Consider the following 25,974-nt stretch of genomic DNA (forward strand, 5'->3'; position numbering starts at 1 on the left):
TTTCTTAACTTTTACTTTCGAATACAGATACGCACACACTCCTCTTTAAAACTTTAACATATAAAATAATCCATTGACAAACAGTTATTGGTTACAGATACCGTAACTCAAAATTTCCATCCAGTCCCTTGTTTCTCAAAATAGTATCACTCTGGACTCTCCGTTGAGATTAGCAACGAGATCTAGTAACAGATTACTCAATAATCATTTCGTCCATCATACATATCTTCCACGACATACGCATGGGTGTCCTAGGCACCGCGAGCCCGTGCATCGCCTGGTCAGAACCCTCCAGGATCCTCCTTAGGTGTCTTGGCACTTCACTCAGGGACCGCTTCGTCGGCCCTCGTCCATCGTACCGGAAGTGCACCATTTTAACCGTACCGAGGCTGGTCAAGACCTGGGCAGGCTTTGCCGCGCGTGAGCTGTCCTTTGAACACTCCCAATTGTTGCAACCGAACTTCCCTTAGAAAAACATATACCAAATGCTCCCTCCAGCATTCTAGCATAAGACAGTCCTTTAAGAAATAGGATTTCTATGCAAGTTTTCAGTTTGATTTTCTTTTGAATACAAGGAGTATTTCTTGAATCAGTATCCCCAAAAATTCTTGATCGGCATTCTGAATTTCATACCAGAAATCTTTGAATTCTATAACCTTGATCCACATATCAATTCGAAGGGTCTCAAACTGAGTTTCAGATTTGGCAAGAGTTTTGAGAGTATTTTTCTAAACTGGTCACACCTTCTTTCCCTCGAAACTGACAAAAGAGTTTTGTCTTGGTCATAGTATGATTCAAGGTTCCAGTCGGATAAGATTTTTCGTGAACTATCTTTCTCGAAAAGGTTTGATAATTCAGGTACTATTTTACTGGATTTCTTTCTTTGAATATTCACTTAACTAATTTCTAAATTAATTATGAATTCTAATGAGGAATAAATTAATCATTTATGTGAATATTCTGATCTCGATAGATTTTTTTAAATTTTTTTTACAAACCGTGTGAATATAAGACGATAGAAATTTCTCTCTTAGAGTATTTAATTATTCATTTATCAAAATTTACTCATAGAATTTAAACGTAGAATTTAAGAGGATTCTAATTTTGATATAAGAATTCTTTATGCATCTATTTATGCATAAAAATCAACTTCAATAGGAATAACACTTTTATAAAAAAAACCTTTTATGCATCTATTTATGCATAAAATCAAATTTAATAGGAATAACACTTTTAAAATAATAAAAAATCCTTATGCATCTATTTATACATAAAAACTAATTTTTATTAGAATAACACTTTTATAATAAAAAAAATATCCTTTATGCATCTTTCTATGCATAAAAATTAAGTTTAATGAAAATAAAACTTTTATAATAAAAAAATATCCTTTATGCATCCTTCTATCTTTCTATGCAGAAAAATCAAATTTAATGAGAATAACACTTTTGTAATAAAAAAAATTCCTTTATGCATCTTTCTACGTACAAAAATCAATTTTAATAAGAATAACACTTTTATAATAAAAAAATTTCTTTATGCATCTTTATATGCATAAAAATCAATTTTAATAAGAATAACACTTTTATAATAAAATAATTTCCTTTATGCATCTTTCTATGCATAAAAATCAAATTTAATAAGAATAACACTTTTATAATAATAAAAATTCCTTTATACATCTTTCTATGCATAAAATTGAATTGAATGAGAATAACACTTTTATAATAAAACAATTTCCATTATGCATCTTTCTATGCATAGAAATTTAATTTAATGAGAATAACACTTTTGTAATTAGTTTATGCATCTTTCTATGCATAAAAATGAAATTTAATGAGAATAACACTTTTATAATAAAAAATTTCCATTATGCATCTTTCTATGCATAGAAATCAATTTTATTAATTAAAATCAGTGATATCCATGCATATTCATAGGTGAATATTTACATGGAGTAATTAGAATATTTCTTTTAGATGCAAAAATGGTGGGAGTTACTCTTTTGGAATAACATAAAAAAACAACTTTCTTTTCCAACAAAATTTTGGAAACTTTTTCCATAACCTCCTTTGTATGGCTGATCATTTCTCATTTTTATCATTCTTTATTTAACTTAAATTAACCCAAATTACATTCATAGAACTCTAATCTACACAATTTTCTAAATTCAAGAGAGTAAACAATAAGAAGAGTTTAATTAATCTCTTAGTTAATCTTTCTAGGATTAAGAAAGGCTGGAATGTAAAGAAGAGAAGGGGTGGCCTCATTTGAATTTAATTCAATCAAATACAAAACCTAAAAATCAAGAAAACCATACATTTAAATTTGTAAATAAGTAAGAAAATTAGCTTACATGAAGCTTGTAAGCTCTCCTTTGGCTTGAGGGATTGAGGGTTCTACTCTTGTTTGAAGCAAGAGTGGCCACCAATTCACTTTGGAGAGGATTAGGCCAAAAACAATTGAATTATTAAGAAATTCAATGTAGATGGCTCAGGACAGGAGTAGAGTAACAGTGCATAAACACCATTAAGCTTTTACAAAGGGGGAGGCTTCTATTTATAGGAAAAAGTGAGCCTCTAACCAAGCAAACTGATTCTAGAATTTTTCAGATCAGTTGGGTCAATTGTTTACCATTTTTGGGTAAGTTCAGCTTTTGGATCTAGTTTTGAATTAGGAGAGATGAAATATCTCATTTTATTGATTATAAATTGGGGATAATGATGAGAAAAAAGGCGCCTACTTCATGAGGGGAGATCCCCATGTCAAAATTTAGTTTTTTGATTGTTTTCTTTGGTCCTTAGTCCACTCTTCATCTTATGTGAGCATTTACTCATTTTTGGGGGGTTTTTCTTTTATTCTTCAATTTATCTCCTCCCTACATTTGGATTAATCTTATTGTTCCATAAGAACCTTAATCCAAAATTTTCAGAAAATCTGGACCCTTAGGCTAAGGTCTTTTGTGCACATTATAATTTATTTCTAATGCACATTAGGAATTTCTTTTTTAAATTTCTATTTCGGGAAAATTTATTTTAATAAGAAGGGATATTTTTGCATCCAAAGATATCTAAAAACTAAATTACGTCTCTCTAGAATATTTTCTCTCTCTAGGCCAAAACAGGTAGAAACAAGATCTTTTATTATTCTGAAAAGGGGATTGATTATAGGGGAAGAAACTGGACATCTTGAGGGGCTGGGGAGGAATCTTACATCCTCTCACACTTGAAAAATGCGAGATGTCCTCATCTCGCAAACTGGGGGTAATCCCGCATCAGTTCGGCTTCTTTCTCCCATAGGTGGTGTCTTCAAAAGGATAGAACTTCCATTTGACTAATTATTCTCTCAGAATTCTATTCCTGAGAACCTTCTCTCAAACATCAAGGATTTCTTCAGGTTGGAGTTCCATCTACCCTTGGGTTGAAGAAGTTAAGAGTTCATCATTAAGCACATGATTCGGGCTCGTTACATACTTCTTAAGTAGGCTGACATGAAATACATTATGTACTTTGAGATGAGGAGGCAGAAGAAGATCATAGGCTAAGTCACCTACTTTCTTTGTAATCACATATGGCCCATAGTATCTGGGGGATAACTTCTTGTACTTCCCAAGAGATAGAGAACTTCTTTTAAGGCGTACTCGAATGAAGATCATATCTGCTTCTTCGAATTTTTTGTCTGACCTCTTCTTATCTGCATACTGCTTCTGTTTATCCTAGGTAACTTTTATATCTTTGTGGATTGACTGCATCTGCTCTACTGCTCCAAGTTGTCAAGAATTTGTGTGGACATCTCGATCCTAATCAATGGGTCGGACCAAGTTAATGGTGTTAGGCAGTCTTGTCCATACAGAGCTTTGAAAGGGATCATCTCCTGATACTTCCGTGAAAGCATTGTAGGTGAATTCGACTAGGTGCAGATAGCTTAGCCACTTCTTGGGTTCCCTACCACCACAGCATGACCGGAGTATATCTTCGATTACTTGGTTCACCCTTTTTGTTTAACCATCGGTCTCGGGGTGGTAAGTTGTGCTGAGATCCAAGAAAGTTCCTACTGCTTCGAAGAAACTATATATCCAAATTTACCTTGTAATTTAGACTAATGAATGTTTTTTGGAGGAAGTATTACAATAAAGAAAATAACATTATTTTAACACTTTTCCTTGATTCATGGAAGAGAGAGAAAGCCCTTATAGGGTCAGTTTGTGAGTCCAAATTTTTCCTAATGTAAGGACCTCACTCCTAAAGAAGAAACAAAATCGGTTTAGTTGTTTAAAAGAACTCAAGGATTGGTTTTCTCGGAAGTACATAGATATGAAGGGAGTACCGCTATAGAAGAGGTATAGCACATGATTCCTATCATCAAGGGATCAAGAGAAACCAAGCAAATCCCTTATCAGATGAACCCCAAGTATTCCACTATTATGCAAGAAGAAGATATTAAAAAACTTATTAATGTGGGGGTGATATTAAGCACATTGATTGGGTATCACCCATTATCATTGCCAAAGAAAAAAGGAAAGCTATGAGTGTGTGAAGACATGAAAACTGGAAAGCTATGAGTGTGTGAAGACCTGAAAAAAGTCAATGATGTAGCCATGCAAAAAGATCACTACCCATTATCGTATATTAAACATGTATTAGAAAGAGTAGCTATGGTGAAGAAGCTTATACCTTCTTCTCTGGCTATAACCAAGTGTCTATTACACGTGAGGATTAGCATGAGACCTATTTATGACAATGGGAGGCATGTTTTCTTATCGTTTTATACCCTTTGGGACTAACCAATTCCCTTGTAATGTACCATCAGCTAATGTGCAAAGACTATCTACAGAAGTGGTTGTAAGTTTTTATTGTGACAATTTGTGTTCTCACTCTCTAAGTGGAAAGACCACCTAGCCCACTTCAGAAAAATATTTCAAAGGTGTCAATTATATTATATTGAATATCCTTGAACCCATTGAAATGCCAATTTTGAGGCAAGCATCGTGTTATACTGGGACACAATGTGTCTAAAAATGGTATCTGTGTGGATGAAATCAAAGTCAAATTGATTCTGGAACTACCTCCACCCATAAATTTTAAGGAAGTATAAAGGTTTATGGGTCTTATTGGGTTACTTCTAATAAAGGTTCATAGTATTCTAATGTAGAGATAGTATGCCATTATATAGACTACTTTGTAGTCTTTGAATGAACCAAGGAATGTCAACAAGCATACGATGAACTTAAGAAGGCCTTGGCAAGTGCATCGATCTTAACACCCCCTAATTGGGCCTCTAATTGGAAAACTATCTTCTATGTGCATATTGATGCATCAAACTTTGCCATTGGATGTGTGCTCGCACAATGAGGGGAGCACAAATTGGACTACCCTATTTGTTTTGTTAGTAGAGGTAGCTCAATGATGTATAAAAAAATTACACCACCAAGAGAGAAGGGTTGTCCATGGTTTATGCCATGAAAAAGTATAGACACTATCTTTTGGCCAACAAATTTGTATGCTTCGTGGATCACTAGGCCTTGTTATATCTTATTAATGAGCCATGCACTACATGAAGGATTACAAGATGGTTGTTGTTGCTCTTGGAGTTTGACTTCATGGTCACTATAAGAAAAGGAATGCAACATGTACTAGATGATCATTTGTTAGAAATTCCTAATCTAAATCTTGCCACATCAATCGATGATGATCTCCCATGCATGCTTATTTAAGATCAATATAGTACCGAAGTGGAGTGATGAAATATCTCAATACCTACGTGGGGTGATGAAATCTCTCAATACCGTTCTTATGGTTTTTCGTAAGTTCAACCACACAATAAAGATGTGTGGCAACTTATTAAGCTACTAGCAGGACAACTATACAAGTTGGTTAAGGATGATGTTTACGAAGATGTGTGTGCGAAGATAAAGTTTTGTAAGTATTGGAGGAAGCACACTCCAAAATTGCTCGAGGCCACTTTGCTAGGGAAGTGATAATATGAAAAGTTCTCCAAGTAGGGTTATAGTAGATAACGTTGTTTGGTGATGTGGGTGAATTCGTCAAAGGAGGTTGCAATGAGTATCGATTCTCTGTACCATAGCACAAGAATAGTATGCCCATGCCCCTCACCAACCCTTTGAAAAGTGGAAAATTGATTTTATATGACTCATTAGTCTTGCCACACAAATAACCCAAGCCCGCTACATCATAATAGCGGGCTTAGATTACTTCACGAACCCAAGCCTACTACATCATAATAGAGCAAGCTTGGGTTACTTCACAGTAGCCATAGATTATTTCACATAAAAGGCAGAAGCTAGGGCTACTAGGAAGGCTCGATGCTCGTGCCACTACTAAATTTCTATATTAGCAGAGGTCATTTCTAGATTTGTAAGCCCTTTGGAGATTGTGAGTGACCAAGGGTCACACTTCATTAATGAGGTGATTAATCACCTCATGTGATGAAAGGATTAATGATAGTGTATAAAGAAAGTCTTCACCCTGCTATCCACAAGCCAATGGGGTTAGATAACTTAGCACAAACAAGATGTTATGTGGGATTCTAACAAAAACTATTTAGTCAAGTAGAATGAACTGGGGACATAATCTCTTACAACTACTCTCTATGGGCTTATCGAACATCATACAAGGTAGAAATGAGTTACACCCCATTTTAGTTGACCTAGGGGGTCGATGCCATCATGCCCATGGAGTACATAGTTCCTAGCTTTTGAGAATTGCAATCACGGAAAGATTGACTTAGAATGCAATGGTGGCTAAAAGAGTCCATCAATCTCAAAATATTGGAAGAGACCATACTAATAGCCATGCATACGTTAATGGTGGCTCATGACAAGGAGTAATAAGTGAAAAAGTTTAAAACTCCAGGAATTGAGACCCTTTCATATCACTAAGATTACAAGGGTTAATTAAAGTTGAGATTTTGGATGCTATTAGAACCCATGGCTACATCAACAAGAGCAAATTAAAAAATTAATACAGACCCTTGACTTAGGACATGCTTGTCCGAATACATAAAAATCAGGAAGGAAAAGAAAAAACAAGACAAGGTGAAAAGACTCATTGCCCAAGACGTGGCGGTAGTAGGCATGATCAACAAAGAAAAACAGAGAATGAGTAAAACATTACCAACTAATACGGCTACACTATCATATTGAAGATGATGACCTAGATATTGAATCTACACGGGTTAGTATTGAAGTATCTATGCTGGCTAGAAACACCAATGCAAGCATAGCTCTACTATCAACATGGGATCCAATCACAACCTAATATCATATGAAGTATGGGAATCCTTGGGTAAACTAAAGTTAATACAAAATAAAGCAAAGGCTCCAAGTTTCCATGGTAACATAGCTAAGGTTGAGGGATGGTTAAATGTGCAACTTCTTAACACATCAATAACTTTGTGGGGCTGAAAAAAAATGTCATACTTTTTCAGGTATAATGGAAGAGTAGGTATCGTTGGGAAGATAAGACGACCTAATCCACAAATTGTGAGTACCAACATGACTCTATTTCAGTGCAATTTATAGACATTACAGAGCATCTAGCTATGGATTGTTGCATCTGATTGTGCCATCATGCAATGGAAAGAACGTACCATCCAGCTGCAAACAAATGACGGCCAAACAATGGTACCTTTTCGGTCACAAGAAATGTTGTTAATAATGACTCAGGGTAGTTCAAGCTCAAAGAATGATCTAATGAGCTAGAAAATCTGCACCAAGGAAAGACCAGTTAAAGTGATAATCCCAACAATTTTCAAGAGCAACAAATTGTCAAACCAACAAACGAGAAAGCAATGGTTTTTGATGAACCTTTTAAAGGCAAAAGGTTACTATAAAGAGCTAAACTAAGCTGAAGTTGTTGGGCACCAAGAAATGCTAAACAGAGCAAGGATACTATCAAGGTGTCATAAATATTTGGATACCTAAAAGGGTACAAACAATTAAGGTGGCACCAACCACAAGAACATCAAAGCAACAGGCGGAATGCACAAGCCTAGCCTAATAAAGAAAGAGGAATCACTAAAATCAAACAAGCATTGGTGTGGAAAAGAAAACTACAAGTGCCACCTTGTCCCGTTGAGGAAAAGCTTCACATATTCTCTGCATACCTTCAACTTTAAATTTTGGCACCCCTGTCACAATTCCTTTAATCTGCATAGACTTCATTCTCTACAGATTCACATGTCCAATTCTTTTATGCCAAATGTCTGTGTCTGCAACGATTCCTGAACCATTTGCAAACATTGCAGCACTCACTTCAAGCATGTTTACATTCAACGTAAACATTCTGCCCACTCTGTTGCCTTTTGCAACCAACCTGCACTTGTCTTTAAAGTCTTCAACATAACAACCATCAGGGTTAAACCGAACCTGCAAACCTTGCTCAATCATCTGGCCAACTAAAACCAGATTCTTTGTTATGTTCGGAACATGAAGTACATTTGCAAAAGGTACTTCACTTTGCCATCCTGCATAGACAATAGCACATTTCCAACATGGGCAATTGGATGAGCAGTGTCATCCCCTGTTTCCATAAAACCTGGTCTTTCAAGGTTCTTCATCTCCTTGAACTACTCCCCATGACTTGTCATGTGGTTCAAAGCACCTGAATCAACGTACATATCCTCATTGTTTCTGCTCGAGGATGCATAGTTGTTTTGCTGCAATTTTCCATTTTGCATGTCAGCCTACTTCTTATAACAATCTGCCTGCACATGTCCAGGCTTACCATAATAAAAGCATCCACATGTATCGTTATACTACCTTTGCCAATTTCCACCTCTTTGACTCCCCCTGCCTCTGAATTGGCCTCTTCCACCTGCGTGTTGTTGTTGTTGTGAATTCTGGGACTGTTGTTGTTGCTGCTGCGCTGGCCATAATTCTGATTACCTGTTTGGCCACCTCCTTGGCCGCGTCCATGGCCTCCTCTACCTCGTCCTCTTCGTGAACTTGTGTAGAAGGCCTGTTGCTCTGAACAATTTTTGTTTTGTGAAGACTGTTGGTCTTCACCCAAGCTCTTCTCTTCTATAATCAACATAGACACCAAATCTATAAAATTGGGAATGTTTTTCCGAGTCTGAATAGATGTCTTGAATGCCTTGTATTGTGGCCCGAGACGACGTAGATAGACTTCCACCTTATCATCATCATCTACTAAAATACCAATAGATGCAAGGGATTCCACAATACCCTTTATCAATGCATAGTTCTTCTTCACTACTCAACACTCAACACACCATATACAAAGATAAGAGTACACCAATATGAAAGGTACTCAACCAAATACATACTAGGGTTCTCTATAGTGTGAACCCAACTAGAATGGCTGTCACACACAGCATGTCATCCCACATAACCCATGATCTCACCAACCATGCCAGTGGTGTAAGTGTGGGGCCTATCTCCCACGCGGGTCAGTGTCCACTGCCTCACTAGATGAGCTCGATATCTCAAACATGGACCAGCAAATGCAATCAATCCATAAAGATATAAAGGCAGCCCAAGATAGGCAAAAGCAGTATGCAGATAAAAAGAGATCAGAGAGAGAGTTTGAAAAATCAGATATGGTCTTCATTCGAGTACGACCAAAAAGAAGTTCCTTATCCTTAGGGAAGTATAAGAGGTTCTCTCCCAAATACTGTGGGCCATATGCTGTTATAAAGAAAGTGGGCAATCTAGCCTATAAACTTCTTTTGCCTCACCATCTCAAGGTACATAATGTATTCCACGTCACTTTACTTAAAAAATATGTACCCAGCCCGAGTCACATGCTTGATGATGAACAATTAATCTCTCTGACTCAAGGCTAGATGGTACTCCAACGTGAGGAAATCCTTGATGTTCGGGAGAAGATTCTCAAGAGTAGATTCCTCAGAGAATTTTTAGTAAAGTGGAAGTTCTTCCCTCTAAAAGACACCACCTGTGGGAGAAAGAAGAAGAGTTGGCGAAAGATTATCCCCACTTTGCAAGATGAGGACATCTCGCATTTTTCAAGTGAGAGAGGATGTAAGATTCCTCCTCAGCCTGAATAATGAATAAGCTTTACTTCAATCCCCTGTAATCATTCCCTATTTTTGAATACAAGAAAATATTATTTTCCTTGTTTTTGTCTAGAGAGAAGAAAAATTCTAGAGAGTGGTAATTCAATACTGAGATATTTTTGGATATAGAAATTCTACAAATATCAAAAATATATTTCCTTGAAACAAAAAATCAAAATAAATTTTCTAAGGTGCATTAGGAATCATCTAAAAATGATTTAAAAGACCTTAGCCTAAGGGTCAAGATTTTCTAAAAATTTTGGATTATGGTCCAATTAAGGTTCTTATGGACCAATAAGATTAATCCAAGTGTTGGAATGAGATAAATCCAATGAATAAAAGAAAATACCCAAAAATAAGTAAATGCCCACATAAGATGAGTTGACTGAGTACAGGGTTTATTAGTAAAAACTATGAGATATTACTTAAAAAATGAGATATTTTGGAGTAATCATACAATTTTGACACCTTGGAAAGGCAAGGGGGATACATCAAGGAAGCGCCTATTTCACACATGTGAATGGGTTTTTAATTCCAAAATATTAAGATATTTTTATCTCTCCTCTCTCCTGGATCAACAAACTGGATCAAAAAGGGAGCTACACTGGTCCAAATCTTGTCCAAATTCAGCCAAACTGAAGCTGGAAAATTCTAGAACTTAGTTGGACTCAGTTAGTGGCCTCCCTCACCTAAAAATAGACCCTCATTCTTTTGTATTCTCATCTGTGAACTAGACCATGCCAATATTACACTAGAATAAGCATATTTTCTATTATCCTCTAAAGATCCTCTACAATTTGGAGAGATTGGAGCTTCTCTCTCTCTTCAACCTTCCTTGGAGCTTTCCTCTCAACATACTAACCAATTGATTGGTTGGGGGCCTCTTCTGAGATTAGAGAAGCAAGCAAAACAAGAGGTAAGGTGTGACTCTATGGTTTTTCTTTAATATTCTAAATGTTTTTCACTTCTCAACCCCTCTCAAGCTTGAGAAGTATTCAAATGAATGGTTTTTCAATGCAAGTGAAGCTCTCTAATGAATTCTAATGATTAATCATAAAAAGTTTACATTTATGCTTAATTCAGGATGTTTTTTAAGTATATCTCTCTCTCCCTCAAAGAATGGTCATTCCTATGACCAATTCTCTATTCAAATGATGCTTCTCATGGAGCAATTCTTAATTCTAAAATCAAACTCTATGCTAGTCAAGCTAGAGGCTAAAGAAATGGCTTTTTAACGCTTTTATGTTACATAAATTATGATAAAATGATGATTTAGATCCATAAATTGGATTTAGATCTATTGATAGTCAATCTATCATAAGTGTATTACTAAGTCTTATGCTTTTCAAAATTATGAAAAATTATCAGTAATAGCAACGGAGCTATGGTAAAAATTTTAAAAATTAACACATAAATCATTTTTATGCATAATGTGAAAAGAGGACATCCTACCATATTCTAGGATTAGTCATCCTATGTTAAATGAATAATTCTTGCCATATCCATGGAAAGTTAATTTTTAATGTTTATATATAAATAGTTAATTAGAGAAAAAGAGAAATTTTTAATAATTTCATTTTTATGATAAAAGAGGAATTCCCATGATAATGGAGATCCATGTCTTCCAATGGAGAAAGAGAAAATTTGGAATATTAAAATGATGGATGTTTTATTTAAAATTAAGGAAGAATTTTAGATAAATTATTTTATGCATGCATAAATTTGAATGATGAAAGAGGAATTTCCATCATATTTGGAATTCAAACATTTAAATGAGAAAAGTGAAATTCTTAGTATAATGGAATTAATGGATATTTTTATTTAATTTCAAGAGAAAATTTAGTTAAATTTATTTTTATGCATAAGAAAAATTTAAATGATAAAAGAGGAATTCCCATCATATTTAGAATTCAATCGTTTAAATGGAAAAAGTGGAATTCTTGTCATATTAGGATTAATGGATATTTTTATTTAATTTTTAAGAGGAATTTTAGTTAAAATTATTTTATACATGAATAAATTTAAATGATGAAAAAGGAATTCCCATCATATTTAGAATTCAATCATTTAAATGGAAAAAGAGGAATTCTTGGTATATTTGGATTATTGAATATTTTTATTTAATTTAAAGCGAAATTTTAGATAGATTTGTTTTATGATAAAAGAGGGATTCTCATGACATTTGGATTGTACTCATTAAATGAGAAAAAGAGAAATTTTAAGCTTAGTTAAAAAAATGGATAATTGTATTTAATTAAAAGAAGAATTTTTATGATATTTAAGTAGAGAAAGATTTGAATGAATTTTTAATGACAAAAGAATAAATTTTCACCATAATTCCACCTAGGGAATTAAGGTTGAGATTAAATGGTAGAAAGAATATCTTTAGATATTTGATGTGGTTAAATCATTAAATTGGTATTTACCCAAAAATAGATGTTTATCTGAAGAAAATCCTTTTTTTAGAACTAAACCGAATGATTTTGGTTAGACTACGAGAGGGACGGACAGTAAACCTACTTGTCCATCTCTCGATCTGAATCAAGCAAAAACTTCATGAGACCAATTTCAGTTCCTAAATACAAAGAATAGACTACCGTTGAATTAAACTAGTTTTCCTTTGACCGAAATAACCAAGAATCTAGTTGGACAATCAATCAAATGATGGGTAGATTACCTTGATGAGAGATCAAGGATTCTCATTATGAAATTGGGAATTAAGGAAAAAGGGGTTTTGTGGAACCAATCTCAAACTGGGAATTTTACTTGCATAGAACCTCTGTTTTTTATTTAAAGGATTGTCTTACACCCGAATGCTGGAGGAAGCATTTGGCATGTGTTTTACTAAGAGGGGGTTCGTTGCACAGCTGGCGGGGAGTCGTCGAGGGACGTCGCTCGTGGCAAAGCCTGTCGAGGTCTTGACCAGCCTCCTCGGTACGGTTAAAATGGTGCGCTTCTGATACGATGGGCAAGGAACGATGAAGCGGTCCCTGAGTGAAGTGCTAGGACACCTAAGGAGGATCCTAGAGGGTTATGACCAGGTGATGCACGGTCTCGCGGTTGCCCATGCATGCGTTGAGGAAGATTCAGATGGACTAAAAGGAAAGATTTTTGTGAATCAAATTTTGATATTGGATCTCATTGGTTGGCCAGCTGGTCTTCAACGGAGAGTCCACAGGACACATTTTGTTATACAATGGACTCAGAATTTTGGAGGATGATGATCAGTAATATTATGATTTTCATTGAAGGATTGTTTTAAAGAGAGTCAAATTTGTTATAAATGGCAATTTCATATCGGGTGTGTACGTGGTATGTCTACTTTAAATTTTGCTTGAAAGCTGGCTAGGGGGCCTGGGAACTCTTTTCCTCGGTACCCGAGCAAAACATAACCAAATCTTTATAAAGGAATCCCACCAATACAGTAAGTTATCCCACCAATACAGTGGTCGGGGGTCATTGGCTAACCTGTTGGACCCATGGGCCGATTAGGCTAGATTGGGGGATTCCTACAAAACAAATTAAGATACGATTAGTTACGTTAGTTAGATTAAGTCCTAAGAAGACCCTTGTTCTATGGGAGGGAATCAGCGGTGATTCTATGGATCAAGTGCAAGTCTCTTCTTTGATTTGACCATGTGACTTCAGGTTTGGTCGAATCAGTTTAACTAGTTAAGGCTTTGACTTACTAGATTAATTCCCCTGTTAGAAGATTTTCCCATGGCGGAATCACCCGTACCTTTCGGGCGAGGGAAGTTTTTCCGGGCTCGATTTCGAAGGAACCGTCGGGCTAGTCTCTTGTCTGGACATCCACGGGCAAGGCCTATCCACCAGTGTGGATCCTCGCCCCGTGTGAGAGGCTGACGCTGCTTCTGCCACCAGCGCCCTCGGAGGGTGCAACGCGCGGAGGGGGCAGGGGTCTCACAATAGGAGAGATGATGAAGGTAATTGGATCCCTGATCAATACAGTAAGTTAAATTGGATTTTAATGAGACCAAGTACTCGTGGGAGTTTCAAGGTTAAGCTCAAAGATGTAACATACCCCAACAAACAATGGAAAGGTAAAATCATAGAGTTCAAGAGATGCACCAATGGTACAATAACAGAGGCTTTCATTCAACATGTTTATATGCACAAAGAGATTCGAGTGCATCATGACAACTTCAATGTGAGACATAAGCCTAACAGTAAGTTTATATCTATGTGCTTTGTGTTCTTGTGCTTTGAGTCCAAGCATGTTTTAATACAAGCATGTTTGTTGCTTGCAGCTTTATATCCATCAACTCTGCATGAATGACAAAATGTAGAGTGCTTAAGTGGAAAGCTAAATGTTTTACATGCAGAGATAGATGCCTTGATCTATGACAACAAGAGTGCAAGCAAACTGGCATCTTGGAATGTTTACTTTTATGATTGTTTTTATGTTGGTTGTTTGTTTTTTATGACAGGTACTTCATTGCAAGACAAACTTTGCGCATTCACTTCAAGTATAGGAGGTGGCGACTTCTACGAGGGGAGTGGCTCAGCTTGGACCAAGACATGCGAGATGGCATGCATTCAGCACTCATTGATGTGAATATTCTTTGGGAGGGTCATGACCCTTTTAGCGTTAATGTAAAAAGTCATTGGCCCCTTAGTTTTCTGAGGCAGGAAATCCAACTCATGTCCAATGATCCCCCTTGTAATTTTTATTTCAAGTTGGATGGTAGAAAGATTGGCAGTCGAAGTGAACATTACAAAACATGCAAGCAGTGTGTTGCTCCACCACATCCTTGAAATTGTAGAGTTCATGATGTAATTATTATTCTTCCAAGTGAATATTTAAAATTATTTCTGTAAAAGTGTTGTAAATTTAATTTTATTTCATTTTCATAAATTGTAGTGGTTTTTTGAAGTCTACTATGTTTCAAACCTATTAGTATGTAAGAAAATAAAGATAAGTATAAGTAAGTACAATTATAAATATATATTTAAGTGTAAATAATAATATAATTAATTATCCTAAAAATATAAATATGATTTATGATTTCTTATATTTTAATGAAGTGTCATTAATTTAAATCTATGGATATAAGTATAAAAATAAATATAACTTTAATTATATATTTAAGTATAAATAATAATATAAGTAGTCTTGTAAATAATAATAATAATAATAATAATATGTAACAAGAAATAGAAGTATGATTTATGATTTATTATATTTTATTGAAGTGTCCTTTATTTACTAAAGTATAAACATAAGGTATTAAAATAAATATAAGTTTATAGATATTTTAAGTACAATAATAGACATAAGTAGAAATTGCATCCATCTAGTCTCACGAAACCCAAAGTCATGACCCACTACTAGCTTCATTGAGTGCCATCACCATTGAAGGGGTGGAGTACATCCTCATGCAGGATGTGTTGGAGCTCTTGAAGTTTTAATGAAGTAAATATTACTCCATTAAAATTTTAATAAAATATATATTACTTTATTGAATTTTTAATGAAATAATATATAAATTTATATTTATAAGTATAAGTAAGGGTTATTTTCATTCACTTTTTTGCATTCTCTGTCTCTCACTTTCTATCCAGCTTGCTTGTTGCTCCCTTTACGCCTTCACCATAGCTTCTCATCTCATGATGCGTTCGCACAATGGATGAGTAGAACCCGTTTACGGTCAGATGTGGGACCAGATTTACCCTAGGTTTTGTTATAGTGTTGAGCTAGAGAATATATTTAGGACTCTAGAGCCCGATAGCTCAATGCTTGCATTTTTTTACGCGGGATGTGATGATATCACATTTTTTATCCCCCTAACTCCACTGCTGCTTGGTGGATACCCCTAGAGTTTCTCTTCTCCATGAAGAGTGGTGATAACCATAGAAAGGTTGTGCAAAGAGAACTTGCACATGTTCCCTCCCCCTTTCGATCTACCTCTGTGTCCCTCACTTTTGAGGAGGCAAACCTGATCTAACTCATCGAGCGAGATATTGCCTTTGCTATTTATATATTATGCTCTGATTTTGAAGAGGAGAATGATGAGGAGCCTATGGTGCCTCTTCTCACCTATGAAGAGAAGGAGTTAGAGGAGACATTCCTAGACAAGCAAGAAGAGGAGGCACGTAGCTTGTCTTTGGACTTGTCGACTATCCACCAAGAGGCAACCCATCCTACTGAGAATGCAAAACTTGCATCATTGAGTGCCATCACTATAGATGGTGTTGAGTACTTGCTCATGCAAGATGTCCTTGAGGTCTTGGATTTGAGGGATGAAGAGCTCTTCTGCCACCTTGTTCGGGATGTTGATGAAGACCTTATTAACTTTGACACTATGGATGTCCCTCCACAAGTAACTGAGATTGGCCGATATGATGGCCCAAGCATGGATGATGTCTCTGCAATCATCCACATCCAAAGAAGTGCTATAGAAGCTACTCTTGAGTATGATATCTCAGATGCAGAATTTGAGAGGCTACAGGAGGAGCTCTTTGGACCTCGACCACACATTGACCTCTCAAGCCTTGTACATGGTGATAGAGCGATCCCTAGGGTAGACATAGATGCACCAGATGGGAAACAGAATGATGAGGCTGAGAAGGTAAGTTAAAAAAAATTGAAATCTTCCTAAAAATTTCAATGCCATCCTCTCGCCAGCCTTCAGGTGGCATGCCTGGAGGGCCCTGATGCATCCCAAATAACATGTGTGGGGTATCTAGGCCCCTAAGGCCCCACACAAATAATTTCATCTCATTTGAAAATATTTTTCTTCATACAATTGTATTTTGGAATAATTTTTGATATTTTATTTTTGCATGCAAAAATTTTCTTTAAGAAATTGTCTATGTCGATGAGTTTGCATCAAGAGCTGGTGGAACAAGGGGTGGCAGAGGAAGAGTCCAGGATGCAGCTTTGAAGGAGTACAGTGGCAAAATCTTCCAAGACATCATTGTCTTTCACAAAGTATGCTCCCTTGATGGACAATTCTCTCATGAAGATCAAGGCTTTAACAAAGGGTGCTGCATTCAAGTCCATGCCTCTGAAATCAAGCTTAGAGAAGGTGGTGCTTGTGAAGCGCTACAAGCTCCTATATTTGTTCAAAGCTCAGCGTGGAGAAAAATTTCATTCACTAGTTTACCTAGGCCTTGCTACTGGGAAGATTGATCTTCATGCTATCGAGCTCGAAGGAAAGTTTGTTGTAATTCCTTCGCTTAAACCTCCTACTGACTCTGCTGAGCCTAGTACTAAGAGGCCCAAAGTTTAGGGTTTTTGTACTTGCTTCTATGTCATGATGTAACAGTTTCTATATTAAATAAAAATATATTTTTGAAGTTTTGTTGTATTCGTGCGATCAACAAATAATATTTAATCATTAATTTGAAATTGAAATCACAATACAATTATGATTTCTAGATATAATCAAGTAGACACTTGGCAAGGATCAAAAAAAATATTTTCATTAAGTAAAGCATTTACATCATGATCACATGAGATTACATTGTGAAATATACATGAGAATCCCCATACCATCGTACCCAAACATGCTCCTTTGGGGACCAAACTTTGCAAAAATGTGGGGGGGGCCCACCCCCACATGCTTGTAAAGTTTTATTATGATCGGAGCATGTTTGGGTTAGTATGTAGCACCCGGTGCAGATTTTGCAAGTCTCTTGGTGCTTAAGAGGCCATGGGAAATCCGGGTCTTCCACATACCTTGTACCCTAACATGCTTCGATGGGGACCAAACTTTGCAAGCATGTAGGGGGACCCACCCCCACATGCTTGCAAATTTTGGTCACAATCGGAGCATTTTTGGGTTAGTAATTAGCGACCGATGCGGATTTTTCAAGTCTCTTAGTGCTTAAGAGGCCATGGAAAATCTTGGTCTTCCCTATACCATGGTACCCAAACATGCTGCTTTGGGGACCAAAATTTGCAAGAATGTGGGGGGGGGTAGCCCCACATGCTTGCAAAGTTTTGTTATGATCAAAGCATGTTTGGGTTAGTAATTAGCACACGGTGCGGATTTTGCAAGTCTCTTGGTGCTTAAGAGGCTATGTATAATCCGGGTCTTCCACATACCAACGTACCCAAACATGCTTAGAAAGTTTGGTCATGATCGGAGCATGTTTGGGTTGGTAATTAGCACCCAACGTTGATTTTTCAAGTCTCTTGGTGCTTAAGAGGCCATGGAAAATCCGGGTCTTCCACATACCATCATACCCAAACATGCTCTGATGGGGACCAAACTTTGCAAGCATGTGGGAGGGTCCCATCTCCACATGCTTGCAAAGTTTGGTCCCCATCGGAGCATGTTTGGGTTAGTAACTAGAGCCTAGTCCGGCTTTTTCAAGTGTCTTGGTGCTTAAGAGGCCATGGAAAATCCGGGTCTTCCCAATACCATCGTACCCAAACATGCTCTGATGGGGACCAAACCTTGCAAGCATGTGGGGGGTACCCACCCCCACGTGCTTGCAAAGTTTGATCCAAATTTGAGAAAGTTTGGGTAACCTAAACTGTAACTCATCACCATAATCTTCCCTCCAGTTCCGCATGTGTAGAACTAGCCGCATATCTTTGTCAGTGATGGTGACTCTCTTGGCATGGACTGCTGCGTACACTGTGTCACCATATATGTCCATCAAAAAAGCTTCAGCGACCTCTTGAGAGAAGAGCTTCCAAAGCTACTACTGTCCATCATGTGGGAGCCTCACTATTGTCGACCCGACGATGCCATCGAGATAGTCGGCTCACGTTCAAATCATCCATAATCTCCCTAACGAGGCAATGAAAAGGCCTCCTCAGGGATCAGAAGGTATGCCATCTTCTGATACTTTCTGATTTCTCAAAGAGCGATGGTGTCGGGTCTCCACACGTTCGCAATGTGTGGGCAGTAGTGGGGGCCTGACCTTCATGGGATCAACTCTCTTTTGGCAGTCTGCTTAATGCGAGCCATGTTCTTGAAGAAGATAAAACAATAATAGAATGAAAACGAAAGACTCTAAACTTATATTTATAACTTCAAAAATTAAAAATATAACTTATATTTATATTTTTATAGAATGAAAATAAATAACTCTTAAATGTTTTAGTAATTTTTATTATATTTAGTAATTTCCTTATTTATAAGAGCCCCTCTGATGCAACATCTCACTAATTCCCTAGGGTTTCTAGAACTTCATTCCATGTTTAAAGTAATCTAATTTTTAGAGTAATTTTTATTATATTTTTTTAGTAAAGACAAAAATTTCTAAATTTCTAAATTCATTGAAATTTTATACACTTATAGTCTTTCATGCATACATGTTGTGTGAAAAATCCTAAATCTTTATGAGGCTTGTTAACAAAAAAATAATGCTTTCGATAAATTTGAAAAACTATATGAGAGAAAAAGATAATACCACCCAAGATATTGAGAAAGAAACATCAAATTGTACTTGTATTAAAAATACTTCGCATAGATTACATTGAAATTGAAACATAGGTTTACAACGCATCATATGATTTACCCAAATCATATTATCCATATTAAATCTGAAGGCATCGCCATTATTACGAATCCTTTGTACAAGTCTTAAATTCTTGTCCATAACAGTGATGCGCTTCGCATGAATAGCTCTGCCAACTGACCATCATGCATGAGGTCCACCAAATATGCGTCAGCTGCTTCTTGAAGAGCTAGCAATGCTTGGGCTGACCACCGCTGCACATTGTTGATTGTAGAGCTAAGTCTTGCATAGAACCTATTAACGAGACATTGGCTGGAGATCTTGCAATGTCTCTCTCACTAGTCTTGCACAAATGGCACCTTCAATATGATTAAGTTTGTACTTTTTTGATACTTCCTTATTTCTTGAAGAGCAGCAATGCCTGGTCTCCATCTACTCTTCTTGTGACGTGGTAGATGTGGATGCATTGTACCTGTAGTAGTGCCTCCTAGATTGTCAGATTGAGTGCACTCACTATCAGTTTCCTTGCCAAGGAGATGACGCGGGTTCGATTCCCGCTATCCGCCTATCAAATCACTAAGGAGTTTGCTATATACGCGAAATAACGCATTAAGAATCAATCATTGTAGGAATTATTAATTTATTTTTTGTTTCCCTATCCGGGGGCGGTCTTTTATATTCTGAATCTTAAGAACTCCGATCATACCCTATAGAGAGGCATCCCAGTGCGGATGGATCAAGTGATTCTTTCAAAAGACGCGCAAGGGGGTTCAACGACAATATTAATTGATTCGATTGGAATTATCCACCCCTCCACCCCTAAACAAAACAAGGAAAAGGGTGGAAAGATGACTGTATTGGAATTATCCACCCCTCCACTCCTAAAAAAAACAAGGAAAAGGGTGGAAAGATGACTGTATTGGTAATTTGGTTGAAAGATAATGAATCGTGTGGAAAGGCCAGCCAATCTGGCCCAATTTCTTTATGTAATCTCAATTAATTGAGTTGGTGCCAGGGGATGGGGTAAAGCGGAGTAATCTAGTCAGTAATAGATTAGGTAGGTAAATAGGATAGGGGAATAAGCAACTTGCTAATGTTTCTGTTCCATAGTATACTCATCAGTAACTACTTGCTATCAATTACTGCTAGCATTCCGTATCAAGAAGGTTTCTTCTTGAATTGAGATCTATCGCAGATAGTTAGGTAAGGGCGATATAGTCAAGAGGTAAGACGAAGGATTGCAAATCCTTCATTCCCTAGTTCGAATCTGGGTGTCGCCTGATCCAAGCTTTGATGAATATATAAATGTTTATATTGAGATTTTTTTTTCAGGGATTGTTTGTTGCGCCGAAACCGGATCCAAATAGAGATGCTCTATAGTCTATTATAGCCTATCACATTAAATGTATATCGATGCATCACATATAAGCAATCCCAATAATAGTATATCATCGGTTTATGACCTGGGGCTGTGCTGGGCGAGTCTTAGTAGATTTCCTCTTAGCACTTTTCTTGGTGCGTGCCATGTCTTGAAAGCTAGAAGACTATAAAATGTAAATGTCTCACCACTTATAAGCACTTATATAAGTAATAGTTTAGTCAACTTTAGTTAACTTTAAGAATAACACAACTATTCACACACAAGTATGCAACTATTCACAACTAGTTGCATACTTTTCTTGGTAGGGTTCCTCTTAGCACTTTTCTTGGTGCGTGCCATGTCTTGAAAGCTAGAAGACTATAAAATGTAAATGTCTCACCACTTATAAGCACTTATAAGTAATAGTTTAGTCAACTTTAGTTAACTTTAAAAATAAAAATAACACAACTATTCACACACACAAGTATGCAAATAAAAATAGTTTAGTCAACTTTAGTTAACTTTAAAAATAAAAATAACACAACTATTCACACACAAGTATGCAAATACTCTCACACATAAAATCATTTAATATTATGGTTATGCAACTATTCACAACTAGTTGCAAGCGAGTCTTAGTAGGGTTCCTCTTAGCAGTTTTCTTGGTGTGTGCCATGTCTTGAAAGCTAGAAGACTATAAAATGTAAATGTCTCACCACTTATAAGCACTTATAAGTAATAGTTTAGTCAACTTTAGTTAACTTTAAAAATAAAAATAACACAACTAATCACACACAAGTATGCAAATACTCTCACACATAAAATCATTTAATATTATGGTTATGCAACTATTCACAACTAGTTGCAGGGGAGTCTTAGTAGGGTTCCTCTTAGCACTTTTCTTGGTGCATGCCATGTCTTGAAAGCTAGAAGACTATAAAATGTAAATGTCTCACCACTTATAAGCACTTATAAGTAATAGTTTAGTCAACTTTAGTTAACTTTAAAAATAAAAATAACACAACTATTCACACACAAGTATGCAAATACTCTCACACATAAAATCATTTAATATTATGGTTATAGTTAGTGAGATTATGGGTGATATATCACATTGATTTATAAGCTCTATGTGAAAGCCATTTTGGTTTAGTAGAGTAATACTTGCATCAACAAAAAATTACAAAGTTTCAACTTGCATTGCTCATTTGAAACACTCGACTCTCGGATTTTCTAGTTGCTTCCCTCTCTTTCTTGAGTTCTCAACCATTCAGCATGTTTCTCTCTACCTGATGAATTCTCAAATCGTGCCTTTCTAACCTCACATATGACTTTGTGTATTGCCTATGATCCATTGGACATAGGTTTCTTCTCCTCTAACCTTATTACTATCTTTCTATACCACCATAGAAGTAATTGTTTCGTTGGATTGACATCATAGATTCCACCTCCATGAGCAGTTATCTTTTGGAAAGCACATCATGCTTGCCAATGAGATCGCTCCATGCCCTGTGTAGACCATATCGCTAAACTTCCTTTATTTACAAAGTAAGGACCATGAGCATGCAATATATGCTACATCAATAAACAATGTAACCATAGTTAGTCTCTAAAACCATATAAATTAATTATAATGTCACACTTATTACCATGTAATGTGTTATACTACTTGAAGTCCAAGCTTCAACAATTGATGCTTAGAATATACCAATCACCTCCTTAAACTCCTTGGAATCATCTGGTCCATATGTCATCTTCTGCAAAAGCACTGCCAATTTATCAAGAGCAATCCACACATTTTCTCTAGTCTTTCCTCCATTGCTTTGATTAGGAATGGCCATATGTAACTTTTTCCATGCTTCATCTTTCTCTGGTTGTTGTACTAGTAGTTCTCCATTTTCATTTCGTGGTGCAAAGAGGAATTTCCTTGTTTTTGAGCCGCCAAAGCAAGGCTTGCATGGTACATTGCCGCTTGCTCCGGACTTTTTTTCATCCTTCTTTATTTCTACCTAGCCTTGATGTAAACCCATCCCATATAATACTTCTTCCACCCTTTTACATGTTTCTTGGGCATCAAAAAGCTGGCTGCATTTTATAAGGAATTTCCTTGCTTTTGAGCCGCCAAAGCAAGGCTTGCATGGTACCGCTTGCTTCGGACTTTTTTTCATCCTTCTTTATTTCTACCTAGCCTTGATGTAAACCCATCCCATATAATACTTCTTCCACCCTTTTACATGTTTCTTGGGCATCAAAAGCTGGCTGCATTTTATAAGCAAAACACACATATTCATAAACCAATTTATCTATGATCCTCACTAGTGCGTGCAAAGTGCAAAAGTGTACTCTTGTTAAGGGGATGTAAAGAATAGGATCCCACTTAGGATCTACTCGTACCATTTGGCCCCCATGGCAAACAAATTGATCATGTGTAGGACACGCTTCTCTACCTATTTCTTCCCATTGTTTCTTCCCATTCTTACCTTTCTTTCTAGAACGCATACAATATATGCAAGGAAACTTTGCATTTGTTGCATTTGATACACCAAACATGCACTTCAAAGTTTTGAGATCTCCAGCAAGGTGCCATTCCACTTGATACTCACCATAACCTTCCACGTGCAAACTTTCACCATGATTTTGACATTGCACTGTATTAGGTATCTCAATCAAGTTAAAGAAAATCTTCAAAATCTCATGATCTTCCTTTGGTACTTCAAATGCAGCAAGCTACCAAATTTTATTCTAAGACTGTACACTAAAGTAATCTCGATGACCACGCACCAGTGCTCTATTCATGAGAGTTAGATTAACACGTTCTAACTTTTGACCTTTGATAACCTCACTTTCATCAAGCTTCAAAACAAATTTTAGCTTGCCTCCACATTCTGCACAACAGATATACTGTAAAATTTTACCATTAGAGATTGTAACTTGCATACATCTAATACAAAATTATTATTTGTGTGCAAGATAAATGGCACTTCCTTTCACCCATACTTGCATACATGTTTGTGACATAAGTGCATTGGCTCACTAATTAATTGTTCCACCTTACTGTTTAATGATTGTCGTGCTTGCACCACATGAAATGGTTTAGGAAGAGGCAATACCCTTTTCTTTTGCAACATTTTTTTAAACCTTGTATCTAAATGTTTGTATATCATGCCATATGTCACGCATTTTTCTGAGTGGTATTTCGGGCTCGTGTACATACGAATGCATGGTGTGTGTGAAGAGCTTTGTTTGGGAATGCATTGCCAGATGCTCTGGGTGGATCGGTTTGGATTTGGGCTCGTGCCCACTGGAGATGATATTAGCTGCTCGATCGTTTGAAGAAGTGTGTGCGCGTCCAAAGGATAAGTGGGCACTCGTAAGCTGCATTCGAAAGAAGGTATGAAAAGCAAGTGAAGCAGTTAGAGGTGAAAAGGATTAATGGGCCAAGGTGGCCTTTAGATTGGTATGAAATGGGAAGAAAGGGCGGCCATCTTATAGGCCTTAAAAAATAATAATAAATGATGATATAAAAAAACGTGGCCATGAAATTGAAAGCCACCTGGAGGCTTGAGCTGCCGCCAGCGAAAACATTCGGGAAAGTTGGCGAAGGAGCTGCTTGGCGAGGAGAAAAAGAGAAGCGACCGTGTTGATAAAGGAGGCTCTCTGGCGCGACTGCAAGACGGTGAAAAGGGCCGGGAGCGTGTGCAGTGGAGAGGTTCTCTTGGGCGTGCGCAGCTGTTGTGCAGGTGCAGAGGGGATGGTGAGCTGCAGCCAGGAGACAGGGCCGTCGTGAAGAGAAAGGGGGCCTCCCTTGTGAAGAGCCGCTGGTGAAAGCCGACAAGTGCTAGCGTCAATGGTTGACGGGCTGACAGCGTGTGTAAAGCAAAACAGGCGTGGAGGCCTTGGTCGAGGAGCTAGCAGGCGCAACGTAAGAAGAGAGAGAAGTGTGGGCTGACGTGTGGGAGCCAGTGGGACAGGTCGCCTATGGCAAGGTTTGGCGCAGCTGCAAGATAAAGCGATGGGAAGCTGAGGAGCGCAGCTGAAGATAAAACGCAGGGAGACTGCCTTGAAGTTGGTGGCCATGCTGCTGTAGGTGCGAGAGGAGCTGAGCGTGGGTTGAAGTGTAAGGACCGCCAGAGCTGCAGGTTTTGGCTGGTGGACAGGTGAGTGGAAGCTGCTAGAGTGGCTGGCGTCAAAGACGACTGGGTGATGTGGGGTGGCCGCCTCGTGGAAGAGAGGCGCTGACAAGCTTGGTGAAGCTGTATGGGAGCTAGTGGAAGCACTGGCGGGCGTGAAGGGACAGCACAGCTGATAGGCTGGCAAGGGGTTGACAGGTGATCTACGTAGGCTGGTGTGGGCCGCGTAGGTGAAGCCGACAGTGGACAGAGAGCAGGGTGCCGAGTGAAGCAGAGAGAAAGACAGGTGTTGCTGCTTGGTGGTGGGCCGGTATAGCAGGGCAAATAAGCTGCTTGGGTTTGTGCGAGGCTGGCAGAGGATCAGCACAGAGACTGAGAGAGAGATGATGGTCGAGCTGCTGCTGACGACACATGCAGAGTTGATGGGCTGCAGAGACTTGAGGGTTAGCTGGTGTGGGCGCCTTCTGAAGTGAGAGTGGTCGGGTTCATTCTGATGTGATTGGTACAGCAGGCAGGCTAGTGGTTCGTGGTGATTGGGGATGTGGTGTATCCTCATCGGCAGTGTGACAGGTCTGAGCCTGTGTGTTTGTAAGTGGTGTGAGTAAGGCTTCTGTGTCGGGAGAAGCTTGTATGAAATGTTTTGACTGAGAATATTATTGCTGGGTGTTTACTTTGTCCATGGTGCCCCTGTTTTATGCTGTTTGTCTAGCGTGGGTTGGGTGGTGAAGTGTGAGAGAAAGTTCCAGCCGGTGGGGCTGGTGGTGCCCCCGTTCGTGTGTGTTATTCCAAGTTTGCGAGGTGGAAAGGCTATAGAGGCAGGGTTTTCTTTTTTTTTTTCACCTCACATCCTTCTGCTCTGGTGCCCCCACTGAGGATAGCTCTGGCGTTGTTCTTTGCCTAGAAGGGCGTGTGTTCCACTGAGGAGAGCTCAGGGATTGTACAAGTTGTCATGATGTGGTCCTATCCTGAATTTCATGGCAGGAAGGGTGA

Source organism: Cibotium barometz, chromosome 23 (genome assembly GCF_041138505.1).
Source record: "Cibotium barometz isolate CiBa-2024 chromosome 23, ASM4113850v1, whole genome shotgun sequence".
NCBI lineage: Eukaryota > Viridiplantae > Streptophyta > Polypodiopsida > Cyatheales > Cibotiaceae > Cibotium > Cibotium barometz.